We start from the raw sequence: 20682 nt of genomic DNA on the forward strand, positions 1-20682 counted from the left end.
CTGACCTGGTTCTGCTCCCTGCAGCAAGTTGCTGCTCCAGCTCCAGGACAAGCAGCACAGTGTGCTGCGGGGAAAGAGGCCCCCCCGGAAACCAGCACCGTGTGTAAAAGGGCCCAGTCAGGTCAGCAGAGAGGAGCTGGGACTCTGCTGATGTTGTGTGTGGCACAGTGACAAGGGCTGGGGCTAAGGGGAAGGCAGGGAGTCAGTGCCGCAGGGCGGGAGACTGTGACCCACTCATGATCTGGAGTGGAGAGGTGTTAAAATGCTGCCACCAGCTACAGGGAGCCTTGGGCTGATCACCCTGCCTCTGCTTGCTCATCCTGCATGCTGCTAAACCATCCCTGCCAGAGAGAGCTTATCTGTGGGGCTCATCACACTACTTCTGGAGAGCAATAATTTTCCCTTTGGGATAGACCAGATTGCCCCAAATGAGACATATTTTCAAAGCCCTAATTGTTTAGTGAGAATGCCTGGGACATACGGGACACCCACTCTCCATCAGTGATGTCACCCTCGCTACTGAATTGTGTGCTGGGTACTCAATATGCTTGCAGTATTTTGTCAGGACCAAAGGTAAGTTTGTCAAAGTATGAAAATGTATGGTAACGTATAGCTTAATAGAAATGATTCCCTCCTTAGTTTTGGTTATTCATTCATTCTGTTATTTAGTCCTTCAAATATATAACACTGTCTGTAAGTAAAAAGCAACAGAGGGTCCTGTGGCACCTTTAAGACTAACAGAAGTATTGGGAGCATAAGCTTTCGTGGGTAAGAACCTCACTTCTTCAGATGTCTGTAAGTAGTTTTGCTTAAATATGTTTGCACATTTGTTGTGCACATATGTGACAAGGATGTCAGTTTTCTTTGTGTTACCATCTTTCCCCTCTCCCCACCAGGATTTTGCTATATGTATTCACATCCCTGCTTAATATTGAGGTTTGGGGGCAATGAGGGGCATTTTGCTATATTTTTACAGTTTCTTGCTGGGAAAAAAGGAAATTTTTCTATGTGTGATTTAAGTGGACACTTACAGTCTCACACATCATTTTATTTTTATATCTCCTTGCTCAATTATTTCTCGCAGTGTGAGACAGTACCCTGAGGAGTCATAGCAACTAACATGATGTTAAACGTGATTTATCACTCGAGATAGAGAGGAACTCCTGTGCTCACCATTATATCAAATGGTTGTGGTTCAAGGTGGGAATACAATGTTAAACATGACTGTCCTTGTTTACACAGAGGCCATGTCTACATAAGGAGATTACATTGGATTAGCTCTAAAGTGCAATTTAACTTTATAAAGCTGAATAATACCTAGCTCTTTGATAGCACTTTTCCTCAGTAGATCTCAAAGTGCTTTACAAAGGAGATCACTATAATTAACCCCATTTTACAGATAGAGAACATGAGGTAGACTGGAGAAGTGATTTCCCCAAGGCCATCTCAAGGTATGTCTACACAGCAATTAAATACCTGTGGCAGCTGACTCGAGCTTGCAAGGCTGGAGGGCCTGAGAGCCTGGGCTTCAGCAAAAGCCCAAATGTCTATGCCACAATTAAACAGCCGGAACCAGCTGACATGGGCCAGTCATGAGTGTTTAATTGCTGTGTCGACCCACTCTAACATGCCAGTGACAGACCAAGGATAGAACCCCTGCAGAACTCTATCCACTAGGCTATGCTGGTATTATACCAGTTTAAGGCACTTTTCTTGTTAATCATTGCATCTACACAGCTCTGCTTTTTAAAATTAACCACTCAGCATCCTGGACAGATATCCCCTGGTGCAATCGTAACTTACTTGTGACTGTGTGTTACAGGGCCTCCTCTGTGCCAATCTGCCAAGAATGTGCATTGTTATAGAGGTTTGACTTTTTAGTTCAAGCTTTAGCAGTTTATGCATTTATCTCTCCTGGTCACTGGTTGAATTCACAGTGTCACTTTGCTCTATGCTCTGTGATTTTTCATGCAGTGGATTTTCAGGATGCCTACTGGGAATTACAGGAATTCTGCAACTGGGGAACAGACTAACAAACTCCCATGATTCCTCTCCTGGCAGCTGTTAATTTTAACATTACCATTTTCAAACTGCTGTCAGGCAGCATGGAGGATCCAGTGCTGAGCACTATGATCATGATAGTCGTTAATACAAACAGGATGATGCACACGCGTTTGCAGTCAGACTGATGGATGGATGTGGCTCAGTGGTTTCGTAGGGATGTTGATGCTATGGATATGGCTAATAGAGGAGGAGGAAATTGAGCAGTTAGTTCTGCAGGGTATTTATCTGGAACATCTTTACTCAGTGGAACACTGCTTCTGGGTTCAATCAACTAGAAGTGACTGATGTGACAGTGTAGTGATTCAAAACTGGACTGGGTTTGGCTGGAGTACCCTGCAAATACTGGGGTCTAGTACCCTGCAAGGTGGGAGAGTCCCAGAGCTCAAGCTGCAGTTTGGGCCCAGACATCTACACTGCAATGAAACAGCCCCACAGCCGGACTCGAGTCAGCTGGCATGGGCCAGCTGCAGGTTTTTATTTGCAATGTAGACATACCCTGGATGACATATTTCCATAGAGTTGTACTGAAATGAATGTACTGAGTTAACAAAAAAACTCAGGTAACACATTTTTTCTTGGATAAAAACAAAAACAATTAAACAAGAACGTGGAGCAAACATAAAACCAATGAAACTACGGTATACCCATCTTAAGGAGAGCTCACAAACTCCTGCAGGTGATACAGTTGAAAGGGTTCTCCTTCATTTTCTGGAGGGCTGATTGTTGTGGGAAGGGCTTGTCATTAGACTTACTGAATTGGTAGTCAGTGTGGTGTATTCTCTACAATTTGCAGGACATCAGAATGTAACACAACATGCTCTATCACAACTGTTTGCTTCTGAGTCGTCTGTGTCATGTTCCTTTCCAGAGCCAGGCACTCCATTTCAGTCCTTTGAGACTGCTCCAGGAAACCATCCCTCCACAAGTCTGCCTTAATGACTGTCTTTTGGGTTGAGTTCACTAGCTCCTGGAACATATCCTCACTTGCCTTTTGATTGTTTAATTGGAGAGCTTTCAGACTCTTCTTTGCTCATGGGGTGTGGCATTACAATTGCTAAGGGAAATCAGAAAAAGCTCAAGTACTTATTGTCCCAAAACCAGTCTCCATGCCAACAATGATATAATGTTTCTTTTCCCACTGTTTTGGAGTACCATTCCCATATTCTCGTGACATGCTGGGACTCCCTTTGCAATGGTAAGATGTTTTCCAAATTAGTTCCCCCTTGCATAGGGTCCCTGCAGCAAAGGATGCGTGTTTGGGTAGCTATGTTGGTTTCAGATGGGTGAGGGCTAAGAGTGGATGGACATTTGGGTGGCTGTCTTGGTTTTAGGTGGGTGGGAGGCAGCGGTCTGCAGGTTAGTAATTGCATGTGCCCCTCTGCAATCTGCCTTTTCATTGGATGTTGTTACCCAAAAGCAAGTCCCCAGGAGACAGAGGGGTCTTGTTTAAAAAGGCAATGGGCAAGCCAGCAAGATATGCAGTGCTGCTATTCACCAGAATGGTGTCCACCTAGCTGGTGCAGGAGTGAAAAGGAATCACTAGCTATGTGGGCAGTCCCAAGACACTTTGCCTTCCAGTGCATTCCAGTGCCAAAAAGACACCACTATCTTTGCTTTAAGTTCTCTTTTATGCTGTAGATCAGCGTAAAGTTCACTGCAAAATTAATACAATTCTGCAGTAACTGTTCTAAACCCAAATAGCTTAAGATCTCTATGCCACTTGAAATCTCTGTAGCCTCATTTGGGCCATTTACCTAATGAAATTTCAACTGTACTAAAAACTGAGTGCATTAATGAAACCATTAGACAAGGTAACTTTTCTGTTTCCTATTGCTTTTTCTCTTTCTGTATCTGCTGCTACACATTTGCCATGCAGCACATTTGATTTTTTAATCCCCATGGTGCTGACATCTGGAGTGAGGGGGGGACGGCCATGGAAGAGGGGGTTGAGGAAGGGAGACTGAGCAGGCAGCAATTTGGGCTCGGGAAGAATGGAGGTGGCAAGTATATCCAATGACTGTATATGACATTCCAGGGTGCAATCCAGACCAGTGAAGGGCTCTGTCACCACCTGCCCTGCAACCTGAGGTGCCTCGCAATTCTCTGCTGCTATGGCCCCCAACCTGGGCCCTTCACAAACAACCAAACGGCATGCAGGTCACACTAAGGGTACGTCTACACTACCCGCTGGATCGGCAGGTAGCGATCTATCTATCTATCTATCGGGGATCAATTTATCACGTGTAGTGTAGATGTGATAAATCGATCCCTGATCGCTCTCCCATCGACTGCTGAACTCCAGCTCAGCGAGAGGCAGAAGGAAAGTCGACGGGGGAGCGGCGGCTGTCGATCCCGCGCCGTGAGGACGCGAAGTAAGTGATTCTAAGTCGATCTAAGATACGTCGACTTCAGCTACGCTATTCTCGCAGCTGAAGTTGTGTATCTTAGATCGATTTCCCCCCCCCCCCCCAGTGTAGACCAGGCCTAAGATTGTCTGTATAGTCACAGCCCTGGTCCAGCAATTCTGACGCCAGCAACCTGTTAGCAAACACTCCAGTCACTCTCTGACTTCCAGCAGACTTGGTTACCACATGCAGACTTGGTTACCACATCACACTCCCAGTCCCAATTTTCCCCTGCAAAAAATACATATGTTCTGCACTGTCCAGCCCTCTTCTAGGTCCATTGCCCCTCTAAGGGGATTAAGATACAACAGTTTGCCACCACAGATGGAGTTACCCACATAGTCCAACACTGGATTAGTTTTGATTAAAGAATAAAACAAGTTTATTTAACTGCAAAGGGATAGGTTTTAAGTGAGTACAAGTATAAGGCATTAAAGTCATAAATAGTTACAGGAAAAATAAAGATAAAACGCTTTCTAAACTTAACCAATTAGACTTGGTTCAAGGTGAAGTCTCTTGCCACATGTTCAAGTGACATTGCTGACCAAACTCTCAGGCCAGGATGTGTTCCCAAGGTCCAATGGCTGCATCTTTTGGCCTCTTATGTGAAAAAGAGAGATGGATAGAGAACTTGGGGTGTTTTTGCCCCTCACTTTTATGGTCCGGCTCCCCTTTAAAATGCATTTTCCTGAGAGTGACCCCTAGATAAAGTTCTCTCCAGCTGAGAGCAAAGAAACAGGGAATCTGGTAGAGGAAGTTCCATGCTATTTCTTTTCACCTGTGCATTCAGAAATGCTGACCTCCCTTGTCACTTGCCTTACCCCCCTTCCATTCCAAAGAATGGCCACTTGATAGGTGATGTCATCAAAGTTGATAGGCCACCTGGGTAGGGGCATCAACTTGTCCTTTGTCTTTGAGAAACAGGTTTACCCACTTCCCAGACTTTTCTGATAAACACACTTCAGTCACCATTTCAGCTTATGTTCATAACTTTACATACATTTCACCATGATATTATTGACCAGCAAGTTATTAGTTTTCAAATGATACCTCAAGGCCTATTTTGTACAAAGGTTACTACAATAGTGTGTAGGGTGTGAATACAGGGGTGTATTCCATCACACTGGGGGATTTGATACAACAGGGAAATAAAACAGATTCCATTTTGAGCACACTGGGGGTTTGTTAAATGCTGAAAAAGGTGGAGAGAGACCCTTGGCTCTGCCCAACATGGCCGAGGACAGCTTATACCCAGAAAAGTAGTTTAGTGTCCCCTATGCAGTAGTAATATAATCCAGCGCATAATACTTACACATACAGCTCTCCTCTGCAGCATTTTGAGGCTGGCTGTTGGGACTCTTGCATAATCTCCAAATCTCCTGGTTCATACTGTTTTTGGCTGCCCTGTGAAATCTTCTGGTTGAGCCCCATAGCATACATTGGGTCAAAGGGGTTTGGGTTGCTGGCCATGCTGTCTGCAGGGCTCTGTGGAAAACTATCTACCACATCATTCTTTGATTTGGTGGTAGTATCACTTGCTCCCACTACCTGGACTGCACTTTTGCAATACCCGAGGCCCTGTTCTGGTCACTTTTCCACAAGTACTTGTGTTGGAGCTTGTTTGCTTTGTTTTGGCACTGAGACCAGCTTCAGGAGTGATCCCTCTCCTTTGTGTGCTCTGGCTTCAACTTTTAGATGTTTGCATTCTGATGACCGCTGGGACTGAACATGCAGCTCTCCAAAGACAGCCGTCAAGTCCAGGATCTCTGAAGGGGTCCATGTGGAAGTATGGGGGATTCGGGGATGGCTACTCTAATGGGTATGTGAATTCACTAGTGCCTGATATAAAAAAGGAACGCTCCTGGCTGCTTGCCAGGATTGAAACAGAGAGATGGCATCCAGTTAAGATGATTCCAGAGAAGTTGAGGGCATGCACAGGTACAAAGACAGGTTGATCTAGGTCTGAAGCAATGCACTGTAGAGATTGTAGTTGGAGGACTGCCAGAAGCTAAATAATTTGGAATGGGTCCACATGAGCCTTAAAGCAAACAAACACACTGCACAGTTGAGTTACTCCTGTTCCAAGGAGGATTACATACTGCAACCCCAGAGGCCAAATAATTTGCTTAAAAAAAAAAAAAAAAAAGGTTGTGTGTGGATGCAAGGTACTTCAAGGCAACTAAGGCCTGGTCTTCACTAGAAAATTAGGTCAGCATAACTACATCACTCAGGGATGTGAATAATCCACAGCCTTGAATCGTGCAGTTAAGTCAACCTAAGTCCCTGTGTAGACAGCACTAGGTTAACAGAAGAATTCTTCTGTCAACCTAACTATCATCTCTCCGGGAGGTGGATTACTTACAGCAACGGGAGAATCGTTCCCATTGGCATAGGTAGTGTCTACAGTGAAGCACTACAGCAGCACAGTGCAACTGTTGCATTTTAAATATAGACAAGCCCTAACTAAAGTTACTGCCGTGTAACATGCCCATATGGCAAAGCCTTGAATGCTAGTTACCATGTTCTAACACAGTGTACATTAGCCTTCTGCCTCGTTAATGAAACCTCCTTCTCCCATATCTTCTCACTGACTTGTGCACATCTGATTTGGCATAATGTTAGTGATTGCTTTCTTAAATAACTTTTGGGGTGAAATCCTGTCTGCATTGAAGTTAATAGCAAATCTAAATGATCTAATTGTTTAATGTTTCTGTTTCTCAGTTCATGTTTGCTGAGGAGAGGACTAAAGGTATTTTTTCAATAAAAATACTTCTAAACCCCCAAAAGTTTTCAAAGTGCAATACAGAAGTATACACATGTATAAAACAAACAGGTGGCAAGATCATCAACAAGAGAAATTGATATTGCTCAGGCTATATAATCCCAATAATGGTATCTGCACACAGATACCCACAGGCATTATAAAATCAGCCTAGAATAAAACGTTTCAGCAAGAGCAGACATTTACCAGATCCCAGATTGATAAGCATTTAGATGGGAACTACTTTTTGCAGCTCTAGCAATCTGGGTTACTAAATATAGACACATTTCAATACAAAGTCAATTTAATTAAAGGGGTTAATCTCTCTTTCGTTCCAGAACAATTGTGCAACTAGCTCAGAATATGATACTTATTTCAGCATGGAGAACACAGCCCAGAAGTGAAACAACTGTTCATTAGTCACTACAATATTGCTCCACTGGGATGTTAGGGTTTCATTCTCATTGTGATGTTAATACCAGTGTTACTCCATTCACTTCAAATCACATGAATTACACATAGTGTGAAGAGATAATCTCATCCTTTTGTATTCAGATGTGTGTGTATTGGAGATGAAAATACATATACTTAGTTCTTATATAGTACTTTACATTTTCAAAGTGTTCAGCAAACATGAACTAATTCTCCCAAAGGCTCTTTATAGCCATGCTAATATACACTACCAATATTTCCTCTCCCCCAACTCCCCATTCTCCTTATAATGTTAATGTGTTTGTTGTGATGGAAGGTTTGCATCTACTTTATCTTCACATTTTTTAACACAGTTTTTCAGTCCAGGTGTCAAATACAAACATTCCTGACATTGGTCTTGTTGATTGAATATGGTGATTTAAAACAAATATGTAGGTGATACTTTGGTATTGAATATTACCTCAATGTTGATTTTAGTAGTATAAAGTTTGAATGGATGTTGCGGAGAAGAGACACAAAATGGCCAAATCATAAGGGACTTCAGTGAAAATGTGCATTTTTAATTCATTTTGGGTAGAATTTTTTCTCATCTGAATAGATACCCCCAAAGCCTTTATATTGTTAAAAAGCACCAGTTAGGTTTGGTGAGAACACTATAGAATTCCCTTAGGAAATTTTAAAGAGAACAGTAGAATCATGAATAGCGCAGTCTCAAGTTGTAATAACCTCCAACAACCAAAGGGTTAATTCCTATTAATTCTGGTAGTAGAAAGGGAAATACTGCAGCAGTGGGCCTATGACCCCTTCTTTGTTTTAAGGGAGTCTTTCCTCTTCCATTCTGAGGGTATTTCCTCCACCCCCCCTTCCACCCCCCGTTTAGTTCTACATCTGTTTCTGGAAAACAGTTATCCTAATTTAGAAATCTCCTGAGTGGGTTGTGGCTTTCTGTAGGTCCTGCTAAGAGAAACAAATCCCTCCTTGGGAAAGGGAATAAATAAATAAGACAGGATCTATGGCAAAGTGGGAGCTACACCTAACTAAGCAAAGAGATACTGAAAACTGCAAATCTCATGGTTTTCTAGGTAGCATATTGCCATCTAGCAGCAGTTAGGGTAAGTAGCACAAACCTGACCATTGCTTCATAAACAATACTCTGTGGTAGTCTGGTAGGTCCTGGTATTGTTGTGTCACGTACAGAACTAGGTGGCAGACAATGGAATTAGGAATGGAGGAACGTGGATAGAAATTAATGGCACTCCTGGTTTTGGAATTTAAGATATTGATGTATTTCAGGTTTAGAGTCCCTTGAACACGTTTGTATCTATTTTCTGTACATTGTATTATGACAAGAGAGACTCTAAAACAACAAAATCATCAGATAGGGTAGTAAAGGATGTGGGTTTGACCTTAGTGTGTGTAGCTCTTCACTCATGCAAGTAATCCCATTGATTTCAATACTCCCATCATCTCCTTTTCACACTGCAAAACCAATACAATTATGGGAGTGAGGTCATCATCTCAATTAACTAAATTCCAACTGCAGGGCCAAATTCACCATCACTTACACCTGAGCATCTCCATTATTACTGCTGATGGCATACCAGCCAGAAAAAACAAAGCTCGACTTTCAGATCCCAGGCGGAGTTTGCAAGGCTGACAGTTAGAAACATTATTGAAATACAAAACACATGGAACTTTGTAACGCTATTCCTTATAGTCACTTTTCATAGCAGAACACTATTTCACATAACAAGACAGTGGTAGATTCCGGTTTAGCTTCAGAGATTCCAAGACCAGAAGGGATCACTGTGATCATCTAGTCTGACCTCCTGTATAACACAGGCCATGGAATTCCTCCAAATCATTCCTAGAGCAGATTTTTAGAAACACATCCAATCTTGATTTAAAAATGATGGAGAATCCACCACAGTCCTTGGTGATTTGTTTCAATGGTTAATTATGCTCACTGTCAAAAACATGTGCCTTAGTTCCAGTCTGAATTTGTCTAGATTCAACTTCCAGTCATTGGATTGTGTTTCACCTTTCTCTGCTAGATTGAAGAGCCCATTATTAAATATTTGCTCCTTGTGTAGATACCAATAGACTAATCAGGCCATCCTATAACCTTCTCTTTATTAATCTAAATAGACTGAGTTATATGCATTTATCACTATTTGGCATGTTTTCTAACCCTTTAATCATTCTCGTGCCTCTTCTCTGAACCCTGTCCAATTTATCAACATGCTTCTTGAAGTGTAGACACTGGTAATGGATACAGTATTCGAGCAGTGGCTGCACAAGTGCCAAATACAGATGTAAAATAACCTCTCTACTCCTATTTGGGATTCCCGTTTATACATCTCAGGATCCCTTTTGCCCTTTTGGCCACAGTGTCATATTGGGAATTCATGTTCAGCTGATTATCCCCCACAACTCTCAAATCTTTTTCAGAGTCCCTGCTTCCCAAGATAGAGTCCCTATGCTGTAAGTATGGCCTACATTCTTTGTTTCTAGATGTAAACATTTAGCCATATTAAAATGCATATTGTTTGATAGTGCCTAGTTTACCAAGCAATCCAGATTGCTCTCAGTGACCTTTCCTCCTCATTATTTTCCACTCCCCCAATTTCTGTGTCATCTGCAAACTTTCAGCGATGATCTCATATTTTCCAAGTCATAATGTTAAATAGGGCAAAGAACCAGTCCCTGTACAGGAGCCCACTGTAAATACACCCACGCAATGAGGATTCACCATTTAGAATGACATTTTAAGACGTATTAGATCTCAGGAATTTCTGGATTCCAGTCACATTACCATATTCGGTTCACTAGGGATGACCCTGACTGTCATCAACTCTGTATGGAAATATATTGAGCACATTAAAATACATACAAACATACACACCAAGTTTGTGTCTCTTGCATCTCACTCCTCCTTCCTCACTTCTCCTTCTGTGTTCTACAAAACTTTCAGAAAAAAGTGCACCCCACCTTTTTCTTCAAGAGCATTAGAACCATACAGAAATAGGCCAAGTGATAAAATCATGCATCACTTTGCTCCATTGCATATGTCATAACTATAAAGGGAAGGGTAACAGCCCTCCTGTGTACCATACTATAATCCCTCCTGGCCAGAGACACCAAAATCCTTTTACCTGTAAAGAGTTAAGAAGCTCAGGTAACCTGGCTGACACCTGACCCAAAGGACCAATAAGGGGACAAGATACTTTCAAATCTTGGTGGGGGGAAGGCTTTTGTTTGTGCTCTTTGTTTTGGGGGGAGTTCGCTCTTGGGACTGAGAGGGACCAGACATCAATCCATGCTCTCCAAATCTCTCTGAACAAGTCTCTCATATTTCAAACTTTAAGTACAGCCAGGCAAGGCGTGTTAATTTTATCTTTGTTTTCTCAACTTGTAAATGTACCTTTACTAGGGTGTTTACCTCTGTTTGCTGTAACTTTGAACCTAAGGCTAGAGGGGGGTCCTCTGGGCTCTTTAAGTTTGATTGCCCTGTAAAGTTATTTTCCATCCTGATTTTACAGAGATGATTTTTACCTTTTTCTTTAATTAAAAGCCTTCTTTTTAAGAACCTGATTGATTTTTCCTTGTTTTTAGATCCAAGGGGGTTGGATCTTGATCCACCAGGAGTTGGTGGGAGAAAGGAGGGAGGATGGTTAATTTCTCCTTGTTTTAAGATCCAAGGGGTTTGGATCTGTATTCACCAGGGAATTGGTGAAGAGTCTCTCAAGGCTACCCAGGGAAGGGAATTAGCACATGGGAGTGGTGGCAGCAGACCAGATCTAAGCTGGTAGTTAAGCTTATAAGTTTTCATGCAGGCCCCCACATCTGTACCCTAAAGTTCAGAGTGGGGAAGGAGCCTTGACAGCATAAATGTCACTTTTAATTAAAAGCATTCCCTGAAAATAGGCCATTAATTAGGGCAAGTATAGATCCTCTTTATGCATTCTGGCCAACCAGTAAATAAGATCATAACTGCAGACGTTCCTGCATCAATAACAAAGTGTCGATTCTTTTGCTATTTTTGATTTGTCTGATTTTTTTTTTTCCAAATTGCACATAAAAAACACAATTGAAAAAAAGCTAACACATTTTGTAACTCACCAAAGACATTGTTCTGTCATTTAACGGTAAAGGGTACTTAAAATAAATAAGTTTCCCTGGAAATATAAAAAACATCATTACAATAGAGAACCCTTTAATATCAGATCCAGATGTTTATAGAAATTATATAACCTTAGTAAAAATGAACAAACACAACAACATGTTACAAAATACAGCCCTGATCCAGCAAACACTTCATGAAGTGTGTAACTTTACTTACAAATAGCTCCACTCAAGATAATAGGACTACTTTTGTGAGTAACGTAGCCCATAGACTTAAGCGTTTGCAGTGTCAGGAATATAGAGTATGAAATGCTCTCCCTTTGAAATCTTCATGAGCCTCAATTAATTATTAAGGGGTGCACATGCATTGACAGAAGATCCAGATGCTCCAGACTACAGTTATATAAAGCTCCTACCACCTACCCATCCTCACTTGCTCTCTTTGGTCCTAATTCAGCAAAGCACTTAAGCACATCAATAGTCCCATTGATTCTGGTGGAATTTAAGCATATGCTTAAGTGCTTTTAGAATCAGGGCGCTTCTGCCTGCTAAATTTCCTTCCTTCATTCCTTATTCCCTTCCTGGTAGCTTATTAAATATTTTTAAAGAGCAGTTATTACAGTTATCTGTATGTTAAGTTTTAGGTCCCAATCCTCAATGGGGGTCCATCTGAGGTAGGCTCATTGTAGATGTGGGCCTTAGTGATCTGGAGCTCTACAAAACACCACCAGTGCTATAGCATTTGCATGAACAATATTAAAACACATGAACAAAAACAAAATGTATTTTACAATAAGAGCTTTTAGCATATGGATCTCATCTACTACGACTAATTTTGAGCAGAACCCTTAAAAAGTTTTGTATCAGCTGTTGCAGAGAAGAACATCTCATGTCTAATGTCAACACCTTCAAAAGATGACCACAGGAGCTTAAATTCATAACTTTGTTAGACACAAAAAATCATGGGCTTAATAAAGACATTGGATTTATAGTTTATTACAACAATCTGTAATCCTCTAGCCCTCAGAGGTGTGAATGGGCACTTCACCTTATGCTAAACAATCCGTTCCACCTTGTATGTAGCTGTGACACTCCCTGACCTGAAGAAGAGCTCTGTGTAGCTCAAAAAGCTTGTCTCTCTCACCAGGGGAAGTTGGTCCAATAAAAGGTATTACCTCACCCACCTTGTCACTCTAATGGCTACAACATGTCTAATGTAGGCTTTTTTAATAAATGATGTGTTGTAACTTCTAGAAAGGTCACTAGGTGGCATATGACTGAATTATATGAAAGTACTAGTTGCTTGGGATGCAGCAGGAAAGTGTTTACATTAAAGAACTGAGGCATTTTCATACAGCTTTATTGTGCTAGCCTACTCCCCTGCCGTGTTCAGAGATTCCATGTGAAATGGTAAAAGAAAAAATTCTGTGATACTGAGATGGTCGCTAACAGTGACAAAACTGAAAAATCCCTTAACATATCCCCTTCTTTTTCTACCTCTTTGTTGTGCTATGTTCCTTCCTTTTCTGCTCACCGTTATTTTGTTTCTATTATCTCCATAGTTCAAATTTTATAAAAAAGAAACAATCTCAACAGGCAGTTATGAACCAAGTGACATTGTTAGCTTCATCGTTCTTCTTTTTTTGGACCCTGCAATTGAACAAGATGTTTTCACTGTATACAGCAGGGGTAGGCAACCTATGGCACGCGTGCCAAAGGCGGCACGCAAGCTGATTTTCAGTGACACTCACGCTGCCCGGGTCCTGGCCACCAGTCAGGGCAGCTCTGCATTTTAATTTAATTTTAAATGAAGCTTCTTAAACATTTTAAAAACCTTATTTACTTTACATACAACAATAGTTTAGTTATATATTATAGACTTATAGAACGAGACCTTCTAAAAACGTTAAAATATATTACTGACACGCGAAACCTTAAATTAGAGTGAATAAATGAAGACGCGGCACACCACTTCTGAAAGGTTGCCAACCCCTGGTATACAGACATGCCAACTCTCATGAATTAATCGCGAGAGATGCAATTTCTAAGTAAAATGAAGCCTGACTCATGATCCACGATAGAACTCTCAAATGTCAGGATTTTTTTTTTTTCAGATGCAGCTGACCCTGGGGCTGACAGCGAGAGCCAGAGCTACCTGGGGCTGACCACGGAGCCCCTCCTTGCGTGGCCGCTATGAGTAGAGACTCCCATTGTCAGCCAGTCCCAGTTGGCTGGAATTCCCGCTGTCAGCCCCAGCTCTGGGGCAGCCGGGGCTCTCGCTGTCAGCCTTGGAAGTGGGAGAGAGGACCCCACTGCAGCCCCTCCAGGTCTGCAGAGGGTGAAGAAACCTCAGGAGCAGAGGTGAGGCTGGGAGGGCTGAACTACAGTCTGGGGGCTGCAGGGGAGCTGAAGTGAGTATGGTGGGAGCTGATGCAGGGGGAGGAGGGAGTTGTGTTGATGGTGGGTTCTGAGCAGACGGGGTGAGTGCTGGGGGTGGGGGTGAACTGAGGGCGATGGGGGTTGATGGGGTGGGGGGCTGAACTGATGGTGTTATGCTCATACAAAGCACACGGGATCTTTATAGAGGAAGGTAAATACACAGCATTTATTGAGAATACCACAGTTAGCATATGCTTTTCAGTCACACACACACACACACACACACACACACACACACACACACACACCCCTGCCAGTGATGTTTATAGTGGCCAGCCAGATTGGTCGCAGAGGGGAGCGGGGCTCTATCAGTCGCGATCCGATGCTCCTGGAGTGTGCCAAGCCGCACCCAAAGTCCCATGGCCAAGCACCCTGTTCTTATAGGTTTTTTTCTCTGTTGAAGCCTATGGATTTTGCTGTGTCAGTTTGTGACCAGTTAATTGGTGTAAACATTCCAATACACCTCAAGAGGGCCATCCTGTCCTTTGTCCGATTTAATCAATTGTTGTTAGGGGTGCCAGCCTTTACCTCAGGGTCGTCAATCTGCCTTTCATTATGGATGCACATTAATGATTCTTTGATGTCCTTTAAGTCTCTTCACTCCTTCTTCCTTGACTCTGGCTATAACAATGGCCTTCACACCTTATCTTTTCCTGATGCATACATTCCTCATTCACACAAACAGACTGAGAATACAAACAGTAGTATTTTATATCCAGCAAAAAGGCATTGCTAATTAAACCTTGCTAAGTTTTACAATCAATAACCAAGACAATTTACATTGAGACCCAGGCCTTCAATGTTCCTCTAATCTACTTAACATAGACACAATAGAGAATCCTGTCTCTTACTTACTAAAACCTTAAAACAAAGAAATGTATATTTAACTAGAGTGCCTGTATTGTAATACATATAGGAAACCATGACATTATAACTTATCCTAAAACAAAAGGGTGACCATAATCAGTCATAAGGATTGTTCTGGTCTGTCATTCCTTTCTGCTATTCAAAAAGGGTGGCTGACAGGATGAGATCAAATCATACATTAATTCTCATAGTACATTATAAAATCCAGCTCCTACAATGGGGGGCTGAATTGAGGGGGGTTGGGTGGGGACAGAAATGATGGGGGACAGGATTCATTGCTGGGCAGGAGATGGGCAGATGTGGGGGTGAGAGCTCTTGCAGCAGGGGTCAAAATCACCTTACCCAGTACATCTGGGAGAGTGGGTACGGGGAGTTCAGAAATCAAGAGACTGACCTAAAAAACACAATATCAACTTTTAAAAAAATCTCATGATCTTTGATCTCCTGAAGTTGGCAATACTGTATATATAATTTGATATAGACTCATAGACTCATAGACTTTAAGGTCAGAAGGGACCATTATGATCATCTGGTCTGACCCCCTGCACGCTGCAGGCCATAAAACCGTCCCCGCCCCTTCCCTGGACTCTGCTGCTGAAGTATACGTCGCTTCATTTTTTAAAAAGAAGTAGGCCTGGATCCTCACTTGGTGTAAATCGGCATAGCTCCATGGACTGTTGTAGCCCTCTCTTTGTGACTTCAATGGAGTGACAACAGTTTACACCAGCTGAGGATCTGGCTCCAAGCTTCTCATGCAGTAGTTTTTATTTATGCATCCGAAGAAGTGGGCTGTAGTCCACGAAAGCTTATGCTCTAATAAATTTGTTAGTCTCTAAGGTGCCACAAGTCCTCCTGTTCTTCTTTTTAGTAGTTTTTATGTAGAAGCCCAGTGTTTGGAAATGTAGTATTAAAAGGAGCATACTGTTAATAGGAATAGGTTTAACTGTCCCTATGGTATAGAGTTAAAAAATGTTTTTAATACTATTAAAGAATTGCTGACATCCCAGGAAATACTTTCTAGAAGGTTTTATTTAGAGACAAATCGGTGTAGGAAGATTTGCTGTATTTTCCTACCCTGTTGTTGGTTTTAAATGAGAAAACAAATTGTTTATTAATTATCCTGATTATTCATATTAAAACTCAAAAACATTAAAATGTTTTTGTTTAGGAATTAATCTGCTCCTGCAATTTGTTCCTCAAATGAAATTATAATCCTATAGGTCTGTGACTTCCAAACTGGTTACTATGATTATGATGTCACAACTTTCGGTGTCTGTAGCGGTAGCTGTGATATAAAACCAAGAGCAGAAGGCCTTTGTAGCTAGAACAAACCTGTTTTCCTGTAAGTGCCATTCATATATAAGTGGATTATACTTTTATTTCTCTTGCTGTCCTGTGTCTCATTGTTGTGTGAGGGATAACAAATAGATGACTGAGCTACAAAAGTCAAATGGAACTTTTGGAGATAGATGCTACAAGATGAAATACACCTCTATCCCAATATAACGCTGTCCTCGGGAGCCAAAAAATCTTACCGCGTTATAGGTTAAACCGCGTTATATCGAACTTGCTTTGATCTGCCGGAGCGCGCAGTCCCGCCCCCCCCGGAGCGGTGCTTTACCGCGTTATATCTGAATTCGTGTTATATCGGGTGGCATTATATCGGGGTAGAGGTGTAGTAGGTAAACAGGATTACAACTAGATCCTGTACCTGTGAGGTTTTTCTGGGCATTCTGATTCTGTTTGATAACAGTCCAAGCATATTTAATCTAATTGTGGTATATGTAACTGGTGGTCCTCCCTATCACTGCCACAAAATCACTACTGTGTCAGCTAAATAATTCACACTGTGGCCAAAGTGAGTCCTAGCATAAGCAGGTGCCACACAGAGGGTTGCTCTGACTTATGTCAAGGGTGATTTTGGCTCTGCATTTGAATGGCCTTTCCCAGGACTTTATCGTGGACTCCATCTCCAAACACTGCTAGCCTAGGGATAGCAGCTAACAGCACAGCAGACAGATATAGCCTAAACATATTTGCGCAGATTACCATGTTGCTTTAACACATCTAGCCATAAATTCTCAAAACATACATAAACAAAATAGAATTTAACAGGGTCATTTAAGAACTGCATCCAGACTCACTTCGCAAGGTCTCTCTGACTCTAAGGTAACACTTATTTCACACTATCAAACTGAGAAATCAATTTTCACAAGTTTACAACTCTGCGGAGGTGAACAAATAATTCACACTGAATAATGCATCCAATTAATTTAACTTATTTTTCTACTCATGGAAAATCTGTGAGCAGATTGCAATTTCCAGTAATTTATTCATCATTTTAGAGATTTGATGGAGGGGGGTTAGGCAAAGTTTTCTCTACAAATATTACTTTTTAATCCAACTTGTATTGGTTCATTGTGGTTGGTCAGATAAATTACAGTGTTGTTTCTGCTGCTTGATTGCATGAGCATACCAGGGATTCTGACATCAGTGTTTAGGATTGCAAAAGCATAGCTAAATCAAATTAATTTAAAATGTGCCTTATTTTCTCCTTCTGTAATATGGCGCTAATGCTATTGACCTCCTTTGTAAAGTGCTTTGAGATATACGGAGGAAAAGCACTATATAAGAGCTAGGTATTGTTATAACTAAATTCGGAGTAGATATTCATGGAATATATTTGCATTGATACAGCTCTGTTACTCAGGCATGTCACGCTGTGCTGAACTTGTTCTTTTCTTGTTCAAGCAGGAATAGGAGCTTAATCAAATTTTCCTTAAGAAAACTGCAAACTAAAACATGCTTAAATGTATCTTAATCCAAACCATGTGCAGATACACAGCTTGGGTTACATTGATGGAAGCTAGGCTGTGGCCCCCTAGGGGTAGAAATCTGCCCGGAGTCTGGAACACCAACGGCCTGAACATCCTGCTTGGCCAACAACCTCAAATGAGCCTACAAAGTGGCAGAGACTGGATGGGGCACCTGGGAGGCAATATGAATCAGCCTATTTCACATCAGCATCCACTAGCAGGGCTCCTATCCATGAGCACGAGGTAGCTACATGACTGGAAGCCGGTGGACAGTTTCGCCATCAGGAGTTGGAAATAAAGCTCCAAGCCTCAGTACTTTTAAGGCCCTTTCCCCAGGGCTTGTTTAGTATCCACCAAACAACTACAAAAAACAAAACCAAATCAACTGAAAAACCACCAGGCAATGCTTCGCCACAGGCTTTCCTTGCTCCAACCACCCCTTAGCCTCCCTTTGAGCCAGCTTCCCCTTCCTTTTATACTCTGCCTCCAAGCAGCCATGAGACCAGCTGGGTCCTGTTAACCCTTTATAGGCTGCAGTGCCTTTATCTTGTCACACTGGCCTTGAAGGGTGATTAGAATGGTGTTTTTATAAAGGTTGCTGAAGTTCCCAGCCACGCTGAACTGTAATGTTTAATTAAGGCTTTGTAATGGACTAGGAGAAAAGAAGGTTTTATAGCCCTGGCTGGCACAGTACTGTCAGCCCCAATGGTTCAAAAATCATGGGGCAGGCCCCCAATTCAGGAGATTGGTTTAAAAATCATGAAATTATGTTAGACATAATAAACCTTGAGTACTTTTTATTTCTCTTCTGGTTTTTGAGCCCATAGGTCATACTCAGGTTATTTTCAAGCTTTTCTCTGCAACCATGCGGGCTAGAAACTTATTTTTTAAAATGAAAGCTGAGATTCTCACATGACAACTAGACGGCAGAAGCTGGGGCTTTCAGGCAAAGCAAAAGGAAATATTAGGAGCCATGTTACAAATTTGCAAAAAGTGTCAACTCTGCATGGTAGTAAACCTGTAAGAAATACACTTGTAAGTTCAAAAGAGGCTGCAAAAAGGAGGTTTCACTAAGCCTCGCTGAAGTAGAAGCTGGCGTTCCTGCTCACTTCTGCCTGGAATAACTATTATTACTACTTTTTACACTAGCGTCTCCATCAGACAACTTATTCCATTGCTTATGGAGTTTACAGGTGTTCTCCATACAGGTATATCGCCAGCCAGGGTTACAAACAAAATCTTCTTTCCTGGTCTGTTAAAGAAACATAGCAGTTTAAAAACAACAGCGTTTTAAGAACTCTTAATGAGAAAACATATTAAAGGAGAAAACCTAAGCTAACACAAAGCCAATCTCTTTCACATATTAATGGACAGTTTTTGCCACTTGAGTTCCATGGTGTGGCAATGTGTTTTGGAGGGGCTCATTCACATCCCCGGGTACTTTGGGATTCATTTCCACATCCAATCTTTGTGGCTTAGAAGCATCTGTCGCTTACAGCTGTTTGTATCCAGGGGCAGCACCAAGACTTTTTGCTACAAAGCCATTTCTATACTGTACTCTGACTTGTACCATTTCTGGAATAAGCAGCTCCTTTTAGCATTGATCCACCACACAGAAGACCAGCATACAATTGTTGCATAGCCGTTGCCTATGAGCAGAATGTGCTCATGGAGGAGTTTTATTGTTGTAACATTTGTCCAAGACATTCAGAACTGTCTCTCTGAACTCCTGCCACGCTTTAGCAGATTTTATGGCTCACATGACATGCCTGCACTTGAGCTCTCTTTGCCTGGGAAGTACAGCTTCACTGTTTGGGCTGCAACGTGGAAGCAGTGAGTTTTTCATCCCTGAACAGTAATAACATTTTTTTCCCAAGGAGCTCCTTCTTTGTTCTTTCCATATATAGTAAAGCCAAGGAAGAACAGGAGCAAGAAACATTAATAATAATGGCAAGTTTATGTAGTGAAGGCAGAAGGTAAGTGTCAGAAGAGCAAAAAAAAAGAAGGGGTGGGAGGGTGAAAGTGGATTGCTGTAGTGTGCAGTCAGTGCTTGTTTCAGCCTGGCAAAATGAGATATTCCAATCCATTTGCCAGCTGTTTTTGACGAATCATCAGTTTGGATCCATGGCAATAAAAGGAATCCTAAGGGTTGCAGTGGCTGAATCTGTGTGCCTAAGCAAACCTTTACAGCTTAATAATATCATCATCTATCAATGCCAATTTCTCATAGGGATGGCTATTTGAATTAGGTCAAAAATTAAGAAGACAGTTAAGTAAGAAAACCAAAATGAACCTACCTAGCATGTCACATTTCTTCTCAAAATGTTGACCTGCCTAGAGGGCACAGTAGGATGTGATCACTGATAAAAATATAACAAATGTGGACCAGCTGTGCCTTTGTATGTTTCTTCCTGAGAGTGAGACATTTTGATAGTGGTGAGTCCCCTGTCCCATTTAGCCCAGCCCCAGGATAGAAGTGAAAGTCAGACTTACAGTGTTCAAGAATCATCTTAGATTTAGTTACAGATAGACTTAAAAAGCAGCCACTTAGTTAATGTTACTGATTGTCCTTTATGTGCCATCCTGCGGTGCTAAGGAAAATGAGTTGAGAAGGCTCAGTTTAATGCCAGAGCCTCTCAGATCATATAAACAAGATGATTCATTGCTAAATGCACCGTGTAGTCTGGTCTTAGACACAGCCTAAATCTGATCTGGCATGGAGATTGCATTACCCCTCAGCTTCACACACATCTCTACAGCAATTGTAGACAGT

The 20682-nt window shown here is 41.8% G+C and overlaps 1 protein-coding gene and 1 long non-coding RNA gene across 4 annotated transcripts in view; one reads left to right on the forward strand and one right to left on the reverse strand.

Annotated features, from left to right (window-relative positions):
- Positions 1-20682, reverse strand: part of ECHDC1 (ethylmalonyl-CoA decarboxylase 1) — a 92485-nt gene that overhangs the window by 52412 nt on the left and 19391 nt on the right. The window contains exon 1 of one of the 3 annotated variants that reach the window (XM_024113798.3): positions 6-132. The exons of 1 other annotated variant lie outside the window; for it this stretch is intronic. The gene's annotated coding sequence lies outside the window, so the exon portion shown is untranslated. Of the gene's footprint in view, positions 1-5; positions 133-20682 lie in introns of those variants that run through there. One more of the 3 variants, XM_024113801.3, reaches the window with a different exon arrangement.
- LOC122173461 (uncharacterized) lies at positions 129-6569 on the forward strand. Its single transcript, XR_010599630.1, has 3 exons — positions 129-573; positions 4100-4233; positions 6165-6569. It is a non-coding gene; the product is annotated as an uncharacterized LOC122173461 (long non-coding RNA).

The sequence above is a fragment of the Chrysemys picta genome, chromosome 3, assembly GCF_011386835.1.
Source record: "Chrysemys picta bellii isolate R12L10 chromosome 3, ASM1138683v2, whole genome shotgun sequence".
In the NCBI taxonomy this organism is placed as follows: Eukaryota; Metazoa; Chordata; order Testudines; family Emydidae; genus Chrysemys; species Chrysemys picta.